We start from the raw sequence: 15,980 nt of genomic DNA, 5'->3' as shown, positions 1-15,980 counted from the left end.
GTTTGTCTTTTCATCTTGCTAACAGTCATTATATGTGGGGGGCTGCCTATTCCTTTGGGGTATTTCTCTGAGGTAAGTCAGGCTTGTATTTCTATCTTCAGGCTAGTCAGCTCCTCAGGCAGTGCCGAGTTGCATAGGTAGTTGTTAGGCGCAATCCACTGCTGCTTATAGTTGTGTGAGGATAGATCAGGTACTGCAGTCTACAGAGATTCCACGTCTCAGAGCTCGTCCTATTGTTTTTGGTTATTGCCAGATCTCTGTATGTGCGCTGATTACTGCACGCTGTGTTGCCTGATTGCCAGCCATAACAGAGAGCACAGTTGTCGGTGAGTCAACCGGTCTTTACCAAGCTGTGTGCCCGCATTACTCATGGGCCCAGAGCATCTGACACCTCGCATCGCAGGGGCCAGCGAGCACATGGCAAAATACTAATCACAGTGTTTGTGAGTTACTGCAGGGAAGCACGAACGTGGTCATGCGCTATTTAGGTGCTCAGTAGTCGGAGCACTCTCTTGTCCCTGCTGCGCACTGTCTATTCCCCTCAAGTCTGTCTGCTTACGCATGCTCTCAGGCTTCTTTTTAGTCGTCATGCCCCCTGCTTTGTCTTGCAGAGGTCGATCCAGGTCTCTAAGCCTTCCCCGGACAACAGAGGTGACAGCCCCGACAGTTTCGGACCCAGCACAAGACAGGTTCCCCCCGGTCCTTCTTCTTACAGATGAGCACAACGCAATGACAGGACATTAAGTGGAAGAACTTGTACAACATCAGATGGTTAGATCAGTAAGATGGATCAAAGATGGGTGAAAAGTAAACATTTGAGCAAAACAATGGAAATGATGTGCTATGATGGAAAATTAATACATTTGATTCAGACAATTCTTCTTGTATCTTCTGGATCTCTTTCCGCAGCTCTTCCACCGATCCTGGTTTGGTGGCCATTGTCACGTTTGTGAAAAGTGCATTTATATAGTGCAGAGTGCAAATGAATATGTGCTAAAGTGAATCAATGTGTTAACAATAAACTACTTAATATAAGAAGGTGCTATGAAAAGGAAAAAAAGAGAAAAGAGGGAAGGATGAAAGAAGTAAGTGAAAAGGTGCACATGCGTAAAAGTGTACCTCTATATAAATGAATAACGTATAGTAAAAATAAATGAGAGAAAAAAAGATATACATATGTGCACATAGAAGAAAAAATATATGCAGGCATATAAATAAAATAAAGGTATGACATTTTTCTTCATATGGTACATAAAAAAGGAAAAGGGAAATGGTGAGTAAACATATAAAAATGCAGTTTTACCACCCTGAACTTATACCCATTGGAAGAAGCTAATGTGAAACACCAGTTGGGGTCTTGGTCTTTTCCACTCATATCTCTTTCCTATCTATTATTTTACATCAATACTTCCACTGATGCTGCCGTCACTTTTGGTCTCTATTATGTCTTTTTTATTATTATTATTTCTGACTCAGTCACTTCGCTCATTCTCATATCGATATACATATATGTAGATTTGGTGCATTATGTATTGTACGTGAGTAATCCCGATGTTATTCTGATCTGTTTCCTAGGAGGTATCCATTTTTGTGTTCCACATTCTTTTATTGCATTTCTATTTTATGTTTTTTGATAACTTCTAGATAAAGGTTGTCATTTTTTAGCTGGGTCTTTTGGTTCAATCTCACCCATTAGTAAATTTTTAGCCATCCATGCAAAATTCAGTCTATGGTAGGTTAGGCTAATCTGGACAAACACTTCAGATACAAAGTCACCTTAATTTTTTTTAACCAACAGTCACAATTTTTGCAGGATTTTCTCCAATTTTGTATTTTTCATATTATACAAATGTAACAAATATTTATAAAATTTTATAATCATATGTTAATAATGAGATTTGGGTTTTGATGGTGGTGGTTTGGTCTGGGGGAGTAATGGCGAGTGTGGGGGATGGCAACTGAACTGTATTGATTAAAATCAGTAAGTATCGAGGACAGTCACTACATTGTTGTGAGGAGTCCACTGTATACAACAGGGCAAGTATTGAAGAATATGAGCTCTTAGTAAAAAAAAAAAGGAAAGTATTATGTCTCTCCCATTTAAATTTGTTTTACATTGATGTTTTGCATTATTAGCCAACATTATACTACCATATAGAAGTGTCATAACATTGCCGGACACAGCATATGTAATACCACCATATATTTCAAAATAATAGGCAGTATCTAATGTTGCCTTAAAGGGATCACCTAATACTGGAATCTAAGCTTACCAAGCAACAGGTTAACAATATACGACTTATCAGAAAAAATCCTGTTAAAATATACCATTTATTGAAATCAAATACTAAAATAGTTAAAAAGAGACCAGGAAAATAGAAATACTCATGGTTACATATGGGTTAATCTGAACAGTAAAGTTCGGCGTTTGTAACGAATACCTACTGTTCGGGCATGGACCCCGAACACGGACTTCATCAGGAAGTCTGTGTTACTGTTCAGGTTTGGCTGCCCACACACCAGATGTTTGCCATGTTGTCATGTGCATGACAGTACGGCAAACACCACTTCTGATCTGCAGTAAAATCATCCCTGCCGGTCAGAGAGCTGCAGTTCCCATGCTGTCAAAAGACTGTGCAAGCGCTCAGCTGTGATTGGAGGTATAAAGATGGGGCTACGGCTCCCATCATCTGACACCTGCTGCCACTAATAACAGCGAGAGCTTTTCGTTGAGTAGAACTGTGTTTGTTATTTTTAAATAAAAATGAAAAAGTGTGTTTTGTTTTATTTCTAATAAAGGATTTTACTCTTGCTGTGTCTTTATTTACCATGTAACGACAGGATTAGTAATGGATAGGTGTCTTACAGAAGCCTTTCCATTACTATGCCATGGGATTGATGTCACCTGACAATACAAAGGTGACATCAACCCCACAAATATGAAACTTGCCATCGCTACAGGGCAAGTGGGAAGAGCCGGGCAAAGCACCAGAATTGGCACATCTAGTAGATGTGCCTTTTCTGGGTAGCTGCAGGCTGCTATTTTTAGGTGGGGGGCAATATCCATCGTCCCTTACTAACCTGAGAATACCAGCCCCCAGCTGTCTGCTTTAACAAGGCTGGTTGTCAATAATGGGGAGGACCCCACACCATTTTTTAATTTATTTATTTAAATAATTTAAAAATTCAGCATGGGGACCCCTCTATTCTTGATAACCAGACTTGTTGAAGTGACAGCTGGGGGTTGCAGCCCCTAGCTGTTGAGTTTTGCCTGGCTGGTTATCAAAAATACAAGGAAAGCATGCCGGGTTTTCTTTTAATTATTTATTTACTGTGAAGGAGTTAGCTAATGAACACACCCATCAGCCGCTACTCCTCTCGCTGTTATTAGCGGCAGCAAGTGTCAGATGATGGGAGCTGTAGTCCCATCCACTGACACCAGTGACCGGAGGTAAACTTTATATCTCCGATCATAGCTGAGCGCTCATGCTGTCTTTTGACAGCATGGGAACCGAAGCTCTGACTGGCGGGGATGATTTCACCGCCGATCAGAAGCGGTGTTTTCCGCGCTGCCATGAACATGACATTGTGGCAAAATATTGGATGTTCGGGCCAATATTGGATGTTTGGGCCAAAATATTGGATGTTCAAGTGAATGGGATCCAGGTTAAGGTTCAGGTTCAGGTACTGTCCTGGTACCCAAACATTTTGCAACTGTTCAGCCGAACTCGCTGGACCCAAACATCCAGGTGTCTGCCCATCTCTACTCATGGCATCATTTACTGTTATTTATCAGTGTTGTGTTGGAATATTCTACCTAACGTACCTGATTTAGATTATATATCTGTAATTTATTGGAGTTTTTGAATTTTCTATTAACAAAGATCTGACATCATGGTCACAAGGACCCTGGCCTTATTTACAGTATATGACATATACCAAGTTGAAACAAGGGTAGCCTCTGTGAGTGGGGGTGCCACATTGCGACCAACCTAGGGTGCCAACCTCCACAGCAAGGCATTGACATTCATGAAGGACATGTAAGGGATAGTTAGGATTTATATCTTATTTATCTGGCTGGGCAATTATCTTGTCTATCTGTACATTAGTGTCTATTGTTGTGGCATCGTATGTCAAGATTATATTCACTTGAGTAAGGTGTGTGAAAAATGTGTGGCCTGCTTAAGTATTTGGTACTCTATACCTGATATATGGCATTTTTCATGATATTTAATCACTTAAAGTATAGTTCAATATGCTAAATCTTCTTAAGTATCTTGTGGCTATTTGGACTATCTGTGATTTATCTCTTTGTAATATTTAGTCTTTTGTTTTTGAACACCCAAATAGTGTTTTCTTTTTGATGGATAGTGGCCTTTTGAGGTTATTGTCTGTTATTCTTCAAATTATTTTTATTAACCCATTACTTGCCAAATTAGCAATTTTCATTTTTTTTTTTTTAAAGACAGATTTTTAATGATTTGGGACCTAATGAATCAGAAACATAATTTGCAAAATTTTTACAAGTACAGATTTTTCAGAAAAGGGTGTCCCAATATTCAATTAAAAATGACAATGACATGATTTCCTATTTTGAAAACATTCATTTTACAAACATAACACAAAAAATTGGACCTAATTATAAAAATTATAAAAACCTTAGTTGCTAGAAGCAAAAGATTAGGCATCCCAAAAAAAGGACACTGGTAGATAATGGGATAATTTTATAAGGAAGGGTTACAATACAGACATAAGGAAATCTACATACAAATAGTATCTGTAACAAAAAAAATGGGAGGAAAAGGGAAGGGAGAAACAGAATGCAGATAGGAGGTACATAGGAAAATAAATAAATATTGTACATATGTACATAAAAGGTCAACTGAGCCTATTGCACCTTATATAATATTTGCAGAAAAAAACAACTTAAATTCTATTCAATCAAAAATAAATGGTATAGATTCCCACTATACATATTTTTCATGTTTTATTTTTATGGACTCCTATTTATGAGGATATGTCGAGTTACATATGGACCATTTCAAGTTGTAACTTGAAAATGAGTTATTTCTGATTGCATATGTATATTCAAACATATTATTGTTCATAATTCTGTCTATAACTTCTATATTGAAGGAATACACTTTTTTCCAAGCTAGAGTGCCACCCTCCACCACAACTATTAAGAGACGAATCTCAGGGCATAATTAGGGTGAGAGAGTTTTCCACATTTAATTTGATAATCTTTTCCAGGTCTCGTTTTGACTATTTTAATTTTTTATTTCAATAAATGTTATATTTTTTTCTGATATCACCTAATACTGCCATGAATACTTCTTACATAGCCTACAGTATACAGTTCTAATTAATGCTGTGTGATATTCATATCCTCGCAGGGACTTTTAGGCTGTTGCCAATTTTATGCCTCCACAAACTAGCCCTACCATTGAGATCCTTTCTGGCTAAAATGCCTGATAACAGTGCCTCTTGGTCTTCCCTGCTTAGCAATGGAAAATTTAGCCGTTTGATCAAGCTTTATGGGTATCAAATGCAAGATTCAGATTCAACAGTATGCAAACAGAATACCCATTTCTTATTATTTAGTAAATGTATAGTGTTCTTGAGTCGCCCGCATGGGCAGTGGGTTACTCGGTACCGGGTCCGTTACTTAAAGGGACGTGTCACAGCGGCGGTGACCCGGTCCGTGGCCCTGGGCGCCCATGTTAAAGGGATGCTTCTAAAAAACAGCCGCACTCAAAGTTTAGGTTTTCAAATGCAAAGTCAAGTGACAATTTAATCTATTCACCACTGTAGCAACAGTAGCACAAAGGTGTTGAGGGAGTTAAAGGGATGGTCTTAAAAGGGGTTGTGGAAATAAGGAAAGTTTGTGACGCCACCTGTGGTTCTCGTTCAGAGGTGACCGACGCTGCTTAAAGGGGTCCTCTGGGGGCGATGGTGCTGCAGCAAAGATGGTGTCGCTTCCCACAGGTGAAGCGGTGTCCCCAGGGCTCCTGGTATATTTGGCAGGGATGGTGAATGCCACAAATAATTGGAGGACACAGGGTTGCAGTCTTTACCTGGTTAACTGAGATGGTATTCAGTATCAGTCCAGGGTACCGGTAAGAGGTGTAACTGGAGTCCAGGTAGCCTGAAGACAGGTGGAAATCCCCTTGACAGGTCAGTTTGGGAGCCTTCCACTATGCGCTGCTCTGTGGTCCCTTGCTGCCAGTAGCTCTCTAACAAGGCCCTCTTTCTTCCCTGTCCAGGGACAGTATGTAACAACCCTGCTGGCATCACTGCATGGCCTCCCATCCCCCACTTGCATTACACTCAAACTCACTTCTCTGGACCATGTTGTGACTTCTCTCTGCTGCCAGCTCCATGCTGTGTGCCTCATGTCTGCTGCTTGCTCTGTGCATGCTCTGTCTGTGTGCATAGGAGGGCGGTGCCGGCAATTCCTGTGTCTTATTGAGACTGTGTGCACCTTGCTAAGGTGTCCCTGGCCAATCGCCAGGAGGCTTCCTGTATTTAAGACATCCCCACCCATTGGTGGGGGCCTGTTATGACCTAGTGGTCAGGACAACAATGGACCTAGTGGTTAAGAGCACACAGAAAGACCTAATAGTTTCTGATAATTAAGGACGAGCTCTGGGACGTGGGAACTCTGCTGACCGCAATCCCTAAGCCTATCAAACACACTAGAAATAGCCGTGGATTGCGCCTAACGCTCCCTATGCAACTCGGCACAGCCTAAGGAACTAGCTAGCCCTGAAGATAGAAAAATAAAGCCTACCTTGCCTCAGAGAAATTCCCCAAAGGAAAAGGCAGCCCCCCACATAAAATGACTGTGAGTAAAGATGAAAATACAAACATAGAGATGAAATAGATTTAGCAAAGTGAGGCCCGACATACTGAACAGACCGAGGATAGGAAAGGTTACTTTGCGGTCAGCACAAAAACCTACAAAAAGACCACGCAGAGGGCGCAAAAAGACCCTCCGCACCGACTCACTGCGTCCCAGAGCTTCCAGCAAGCAAGACAACAATAAAAATAGCAAGCTGGACAGAATAATAGCAAACCAAAGAAATACAAGCTGGAACTTAGCTTCTGCTGGGAAGACAGGTCACAAGAATGATCCAGGAGAGAACTAGACCAATACTGGAACATTGACAGGTGGCATGGAGCAAAGATCTAAGTGGAGTTAAATAGAGCAGCCGGCTAACGAATTAACCTCGTCACCTGTGGAAGGAAACTCAGAAACACCCACCAGAGGAAGTCCATGGACAGAACCAGCCGAAGTACCATTCATGACCACAGGAGGGAGCCCGACAACAGAATTCACAACACGGGCCTATGCAACTTACTCCCTCAGTAAGTTCTTAGCTGCTGAGGTGCCAGGCCCTGTCTCTGTTTCTCTTGTGTCTGCCACCCAGGGGGGCGTTGTACCCTGGTTTGTGTCTTGTGTTGGCCACCCAGTGGGGCATAGTACCCTGGCCTGTGTCCTTGTGTAGCTACCCAGTGGCGCGTAGTACCCTGGCCTGTGTCCTTGTGTAGCTACCCAGTGGGGTGCGGCGCCCTAGGGTCCTGATCGTCGCAGTGGTATTGCTTTCCTCTCGGGGAGAGTGATGCTATGTTTGGAGGCAAAGAAGGATAACTGCATCCAGGTATCACAAACATGCAACACATTTCACATTCCAGACCACCAGGGGGAGCTTCTGCTCCTATTTATTAGGTCACTCCCCATATATATATAACTGGTAGTCTGTAGGGGAAGTTAGAATGTTCCAGGCAGTGGTCTGAGGAGGATGGAAGGTTAAAGGAGCTGTAGATGCCATCAGAGCTGCAGCTCACAGAACGAGACATTCAGAAGGCAGAACTGTATTGCAGCGAGCATGCAAGGAAGTCGTAGCAAAGGAGAGGATACCAGAATGCTGCCTCTTTCTGAGGCACAGAAGCCCAATAGCCAGAACACCGAGGGAGTAAGGACCTTTATGCTTTGCTCCAGAGACCAGCAGGACAGCTAATTGCAAGTTACCCGTCCGCCCTACACCCAGGAGGCATGGTGACACGTACAGACCCGGGTTATCTAAGAGACCCTATAAGCAGGCTCCAGTCGCACGGGTATTGTCCTATCCTATACGGGGGACAGAGAGAGAGAGAAACACCACATCTGTGAGACCCTTATGTGAAGCCATAGGCAATAAGGGACGACACCACCGCAGCGCAAGGGAAGGCTACTGATTTCCACCTGGACAAGGGGACTCTGGACTTGCCTCCAAACCGGCCGGACTCTGCCTGCCCTGTGATCTGGTGCCCAGGGCTGTGGATGCTGAAGTTTTCAGTAAAGGTAAAGAGACTGCAACCTTGTATCCTTGTTCTTCTCTGCGCCTCTCACCATCCACCATTTATACACTGGGAAGCCCTGGGGATACACTTCCCCTGTGGGAAGGTATACCATCTAGCTGCCATAACATCACCCCAGCGGACCCCTTAAAGCAGCGTCGGTCACTCTGACTGAATACCACAGATGGCATCATGAACACAAATTTTATTCCTTTAACCCCCTCATGACCCAGCCTATTTTGACCTTAATGACCTGGCCATTTTTTGCAATTCTGACCAGTGTCCCTTTATGAGTTAATAACTCAGGAATGCTTCAACGGATCCTAGCGATTCTGAGACTGTTTTTTCGTGACATATTGGGCTACATGTTAGTAGTAAATTTAGGTCGATAATTTTTGCGTTTATTTGTGAAAAAATCTGAAATTTGGTGAAAAGTTTGAAAATTTCGCAATTTTCAAATTTTGAATTTTTATTCTGTTAAACCAGAGAGTTATGTGACACAAAATAGTTATTAATAGTGTTGAGCAATACCGTCCGATACTTGAAAGTATCGGTATCGGATAGTATCGGCCGATACCCGAAAAGTATCGGATATCGCCGATACCGATACCCGATACCAATACAAGTCAATGGGACACCAAGTATCGGAAGGTATCCTGATGGTTCCCAGGGTCTGAAGGAGAGGAAACTCTCCTTCAGGCCCTGGGATCCATATTAATGTGTAAAATAAAGAATTAAAATAAAAAATATTGATATAATTACCTCTCCGGAGGCCCCTGGACATCACCGCTGGCAACCGGCAGCCTTCTTTGTTTAAAATGAGCGCGTTTAGGACCTGAGAATGACGTCGCGGCTTCTGATTGGTCGCGTGCCGCTCATGTGACCGCCACGCGACCAATCAGAAGCCGCGACGTCATTCCTCAGGTCCTAAATTCCTAGAATGAGGAGTTTAGGACCTGAGGAATGACGTCGCGGCTTCTGATTGGTCACGTGCCGCTCATGTGACAGCCACGCGACCAATCAGAAGCCGCAACGTCATTCCTCAGGTCCTAAATTCCTAGAATGAGGAGTTTAGGGCCTGAGAATGACGTTGCGGCTTCTGACTGGTCGCGTGGCGGTCACATGAGCGGCAAGCGACCAATCAGAAGCCGTGACATCATGGGAGTCTCTAAACGCGCTCATTTTAAACAAAGAAGGCTGCCGGTTACCAGTGGTGATGTCCAGGGGCCTCCGGAGAGGTAAGTATATCAATATTTTTTATTTTAATTCTTTATTTTACACATTACTATGGATCCGATACCGATACCGATACCACAAAAGTATTGGAACTCGGTATCGGAATTCCGATACCGCAAGTATCGGCCGATACCCGATACTTGCGGTATCGGAATGCTCAACACTAGTTATTAATTAACATTATCCACATCTCTACTTTACATCAGCACAATTTTGGAAACAAATTTTTTTTTGCTAGGACGTTATAAGGGTTAAAATTTCACCAGCGATTTCTCATTTTTACAAAGAATTTACAAAACCATTTTTTTTAGGGACCACCTCACATTTGAAGTTAGTTTGAGGGGTCTATATGGCTTAAAATACCCAAAAGTTACACCATTCTAAAAACTGAACCCCTCAAGGTGCTCAAAACCACATACAAGAAGTTTATTAATCCTTCAGGTGCTTCACAGCAGCAGAAGCAACATGGAAGGAAAAAATGAACATTTCACTTTTTAGTCACAAAAATGATCTTTTAGCAACAATTTTTTATTTTCCCAAGGGTAAAAAGAGAAACTGGACCCCAAAAGTTATTGTACCATTTGTGCTGAGTACGCCGATACCCCATATGTGGGGGGAAACCACTGTTTGGGTACAAGACAGGGCTCGGAAGGGAAGGAGCGCCATTTGACTTTTTGAATGAAAAATTGGCTCCAATCTTTAGCGGACACCATGTCGCATTTGGAGAGCTCCTGTGTGCCTAAGTATTGGAGCTCCCCCACAAGTGACCCCATTTTGGAAACTAGACCCCCCAAGGAACTTATCTAGATGCATAGTGAGCTCTTTGAACCCCCAGGTGCTTCACAAATTGAATCGTCAAAATGAAAAAGTACTTTTTTCACAAAAAATTTCTTTTAGCTTCAATTTTTTTTCACATGGGTAACAGGATAAAATGGATCCTAAAATTTTTTTGGGTAATTTCTCCTGAGTACACCAATTCCTCACATGTGTGGGGTAAACCACTGTTTGGGCACACGGCAAGGCTCGGAAGGGAAGGAGCACCATGTCGCGTTTGGAGAGCCCCTGTGTGCATAAACACTGGACCTCCCCCACAAGTGACCCCATTTTGGAAACTAGACGCCCCAAGGAACTTATATGGATGCATAGTGAGCACTTTCAACCCCCAGGTGCTTCACAAATTGATCTGTAAAAATGAAAAAAGTACTTTTTATTCACAAAAAAATTCTTTTAGCCTCAATTTTTTCATTTTCACATGGGCAACAGCATAAAATGGATCCTAAAATTTGTTGGGCATTTTCTGAGTACACCGATATCTCAAATGTGTGGGTAAACCACTGTTTGGGCACACGGCAAGGCTCGGAAGGGAAGGAGCGCCATTTGACTTTTGAATGAAAAATTAGCTCCAATCGTTAGCGGACACCATGTCGTGTTTGGAGAGCGCCTGTGCACCTAAACATTGGCGCTCCCCCACAATTGACCCCATTTTGGAAACTTTACCCCCCAAGGAACTAATATAGATGTGTGGTGACCACTTTAAACCCCCAAGTGCTTCACAGAAGTTAATAACGCAGAGCCGTGAAAATAAAAAGTCAATTTTCTTTCCTCAAAAATTATTTTTTAGCCCACAATTTTTTATTTTCACAAGGGTAACAGGAGAAATTGGACCCCAAAAGTTGTTGTCCAGTTTCTCCTGAGTATGCTGATACCCAATATGTGGGGGTAATCCACTGTTTGGTCACACACGTCAGGGCTCGGAAGGCAAGTAGTGATGTTTTGGAATGCAGACTTTGATGGAATGGTCTGCAGGCATCATGTTACGTTTGCAGAGCCCCTGTTGTGCCTAAACAGTAGACACCCTCCACAAGTGACCCCATTTTGGAAACTAGACCCCCAAGAAACTTATCTAGATGTGTGATGAGCACTTTGAACCCCCAAGTGCTTCACAGAAGTTTATAACGCACAGCCGTGCAAATAAAAAATCATTTTTCTTTCCTCAAAAATTATATTTTAGCCCACAATTTTTTATTTTCACAAGGGTAACAGGAGAAACTGGACCCCAAAAGTTGTTGTCCAGTTTGTCCTGAGTACGCTGATACCCCATATGTGGTGGTAAACCACTGTTTGGTCACACGTCAGGGATCGGAAAGGAAGTAGTGACGTTTTGAAATGCAGACTTTGATGGAATGGTCTGCGCGCGTCATGTTACGTTTGCAGAGCCCCTGGTGTGTCTAAACAGGAGAAACCCCCACAAGTGACCCCATTTTGGAAACTAGACCCTCCAAGGAACTTATCTAGATGTTTGTTGAGCACTTTGAACCCCCAAGTGCTTCACAGAAATTTATAATGCAGAGCTGTGAAAATAAAAAATCATTTTTTCCCACAAAAATACGTTTTTAGTCCCCATTTTGTTATTTTCCCAATGGTAACAGGAGAAATTAGGCCCCCTATGTTGTTGTGCAATTTTTCCTGAGTATGCTGATACCCAATATGGGGGAGGTAAACCACTGTTTGTGCGTATGTTGGGACTCAGAAGGGAAGGAGCACCATTTGACTTTTTGAATGCAAGATTGGCTGGAATCAATGGTGGCACCATGTCGCATTTGGAGACCCCTGATGTGCCTAAATAGTGGAAACCCCTCAAATCTAACTCCAACACTAACCCCAACACATCCCTACCCTACTCCCAACTCTAGCCATAACCCTAATCACATCGCTAACCCCAACACACCCCTAACCATAACCCTAACCCCAACACACCCCTAACCCTAATCCCAACCTTAACCCTAACCCCAACACACCCCTAACCCTAATCCCAACCCTAACGATAACCCTAACAACAAGCCTAACACTGACCCCAACACACCCCTAACCCTAGTCTTAACCCTATTTCCAACCCTAACCCTAATTCCAACCCTAACTCTAATTCCAACCCTATCCCTAAGGCTATGTGCCCACGTTGCGGATTCGTGTGAGGATTTTTCCGCAGTTTTTGAAAAATCCACAGGTAAAATGCACTGCGTTTTACCTGCAGATTTACCGTGGATTTCCAGTGTTTTTTTGTGCAGATTTCACCTGTGGATTCCTATTGAGGAACAGGTGTAAAACGCACAAAGAATTGACATGCTGCGGAAAATACAACTCAGAATTTCCACACAGTATTTTCCGCTCCATGGTACTGTAAACGTGATGGAAAACTGCTACGAATCCGCAGCGGCCAATCTGCTGCGGATCCGCAGTCAAATCTGCACCGTGTGCACATAGCCTAATTCTAACCCTAATTCTAACCCTAACCCTAATTGCAACCCTAACCCTAGTCCTAACCCTAACCCTAGTTCTAACCCTAACCCTAGTTCTAACCCTAACCCTAGTTCTAACCCTAGTTCTAACCCTAACCCTAGTTCTAACCCTAGTTGTAACTATAACCCTAGTTCTAGCCCTAGTTCTAACCCTAACCCTAGTTCTAACCCTAACCCTAGTTCTAACCCTGGTTGTAACCCTAACCCTAGTTGTAACCCTAGCCCTAGTTGTTACCCTAACCCTAGTTCTAACCCAAACCCTAGTTCTAACCCTAGTTCTAACCCTAACCCTAGTTGTAACCCTAACCCTAGTTCTAACCCTAGTTGTAACCCTAACCCTAGTTAAAACCCTGATCCTAGTTGTTACCCGAACCCTAGTTCTAACCCTAGCCCTAGTTCTAACCCTAGTTCTAACCCTAGCCCTAGTTCTAACCCTAACCCTACTTCTAACCCTAACCCTAGTTGTAACCATAACCCTGGTGGAAAAATAAAAGTAAATATATTTTCTTTAGGGTTTGTTTATTATTTTTTTTATTTTGATCGCTGTGATAGAACCTATCACAGCGATCAAAATGTACCTGGAATGAATCTGCCGGCCGAAGATGGCGGCGCCCATGCAGAAGATGGACGGACTCCGGGAGGGACGCCGGAGGTCGGTAAGTATGCGAGGGTGGGATCGGACAGTGGGGGGTGAGATGGGACTGCTGGGAGAGCAGACAGGAGGACAGAGGGGAGCGGAGCACAGTACAGGACGGAGGATGGGGCCGGTGGATCGGTAGCGGTGGCAGATCACGGTCTCCAGCCATGGCCAATGATATTGCAGCATTGGCCATGGCTCGATTGTAATATTTCACCAATTTTCATTGGTGAAATATTACGATTGCTCTGATTTAAAGTGAAAGTGAAATGTCACTTTCAACAGCCAATCAGAGCGATTGTAGCCACGGGGGAGCGAAGCCACCCCCCCTGGGCTGAAGTACCACTCCCCCTGTCCCTGCAGGTCGGGTGAAATTACAGTTAACTTTTTCACCTGGCCTGCAGGGACGCGATCATTCTGTGACACAGCATATGCGTCACAGGTCAGATTGGCACCGACTTTCATGATGCATACGCTGTGTTACAGGTCAGGAAGAGGTTAAATGCATGTAGAAAAGCCGCGGAGGCACCATCACGTGCTGCTCTTCCCGTGGTTGTTCCTTCCCGGTGAAAGACCTGGCTATTTATTGCTTGCGTTGAGAAACACGTGATAGTGTCTCCGCGGGCTTTTCTACATGCATTTGCATATTTCCCATAAGGGATGGGGGCAGTGTTCTGGATCACTGCATTGAGAAACACATGATGGTGTCTCCGCGGTGTTGGATGTTTCAATCTCCCCGAGGTCATTCATCCTTATGTTTATAGTCCTTTTACTTGGCACTGCTCCTAATAGCCAGTTTCCTACTCCACATTGATGAGGGGCAAATACCCCGAAACAGCTGTCTGTGGGTGGATACCATGTTTTGGCATAGGTGGTTTTCCTTTTTGGATGCTGCCCTTCCTGTGGTTGTTCCTTCCCGGTGAAAGACCTGGCTATTTATTGCTTGCGTTGAGAAACACGTGATAGTGTCTCCGTGGCTTTTCTACATGCATTTGCATATTTCCCATAAGGGATGGGGGCAGTGTTCTGGATCACTGCGCTGAGAAACACGTGATGGTGTCTCCGCGGTGTTGGATGTTTTGATCTCCCCGAGGTCATTCATCCTTATGTTTATAGGAAGAGGTTGAAAACCTTTCCCTTTTACACGAACATCCCAGGGACACGGATCGGGTCAGCCACCGTGACATCCCCCTGTGAACCGAAGGACCCGATGGGGCGATCCAGGGCCGTCGTACCCTGGCTTGTGTCCTTGTCTCTGTTCCTTGTCTCGTTCCTGACTCTGTCTTAGTCTAGTCCTTTTCCTGTGTTTGTTTATATCCCTGTCTTGGTTTGCTTTCTCTGATGTGCGTGCTCTGTGTCTTGCTTTGCTCTGCTCTGCACTCTGTATCTGGCTTTGCTCTACTTTCAGCTCTGCCCATTGTCTTGCTTTGCTCTGCTTTCGGCTCTGCCCTCTGCAACCTTGCTTTGCTCCTTGCTCTGCATTCTGTGACCTTGCTCTGCACTCTGTGGTTTTGCACTCAGACCTGCACTCTGACTTTGCTCAGCTCTGCACTCTGCGGCTTTGCTCTCGGCTCTGCTCTCAGTAGCTTTGCTCTGCACTCTGACTTTGCTCTGCTTTCAGCTCTGCACTCTGTGGCTTTGCTCTGTGGCTCTGCTCCTTGCGGTTCTTCCCTGCTCGGCCTCCTGCATCTCTGCTCTTGGCTCCGCCTTCTGCTCTTGGCTCCGCCTCCTGCATGTCTGCACTTGGCTCCGCCTCCTGCTTGTGGCTCCGCCTCCTGCTTTTCCGCACTTGGCTCTGCCCCCTGCTCTTGGCCTCGCCTCCTGCATTTCTGCACTTGGCTCCGCTTCCTGCTCTGGGCTCCACCTCCTGATTTCCGCACTTGGCTCCGCCACCTGCCCTTGGCTCTGCCGCCTGCATTTCCATGCTTGGCTCCACCTCCTGCTCTTGGCTCCGCCTCCTGAGTTTCAGTTCTTGCCTCTAGCTCCTGTGCTTCCGCTTTGCATCCGCTCTTGCGGTCTTTCTCTACCTATTCATAAGTCCTCCTGTGTGAACAGGTCCTTACCTGTTTTACATATCTGCCTGCAGACCAGTCCCTACTGGTTCTTCCAGTGTACCAGCCTTGTCTGCCAGTCCTGCTAGAGCCAGCCATAGCTGCCTGCCAACCAGAGAGCCAGCCGTGCCTGTCTGCCAGTGTCTCTGTTGTACCCTTCCGCCTGCCTGTGTCCCAGCCGTGCCCGCCTGTCTGCCAGAGTGCCAGCCGTGCCTGCTTGCCTGTCTATGTACCGTTCCCCAGTGGGATCAGCAGTCATAGCCAGACACCACCCTGGAGTGGTACCTGGTAGCTTCCTGCCTCACAAGTCTGACCTCACCTTCAGAGGCTCCAGCAAATACCAAGGAAGCTACTTATTTACGTCCCTTCCAGGGTAGTCTGGTCTGTGGCACAGTGGGGCCACCCCCCCCCCCGCGC

This window comes from Ranitomeya imitator, chromosome 5 (assembly GCF_032444005.1).
Source record: "Ranitomeya imitator isolate aRanImi1 chromosome 5, aRanImi1.pri, whole genome shotgun sequence".
NCBI classification, from domain to species: Eukaryota; Metazoa; Chordata; class Amphibia; order Anura; family Dendrobatidae; genus Ranitomeya; species Ranitomeya imitator.
Note: the sequence above shows the minus strand (reverse complement) of the source record.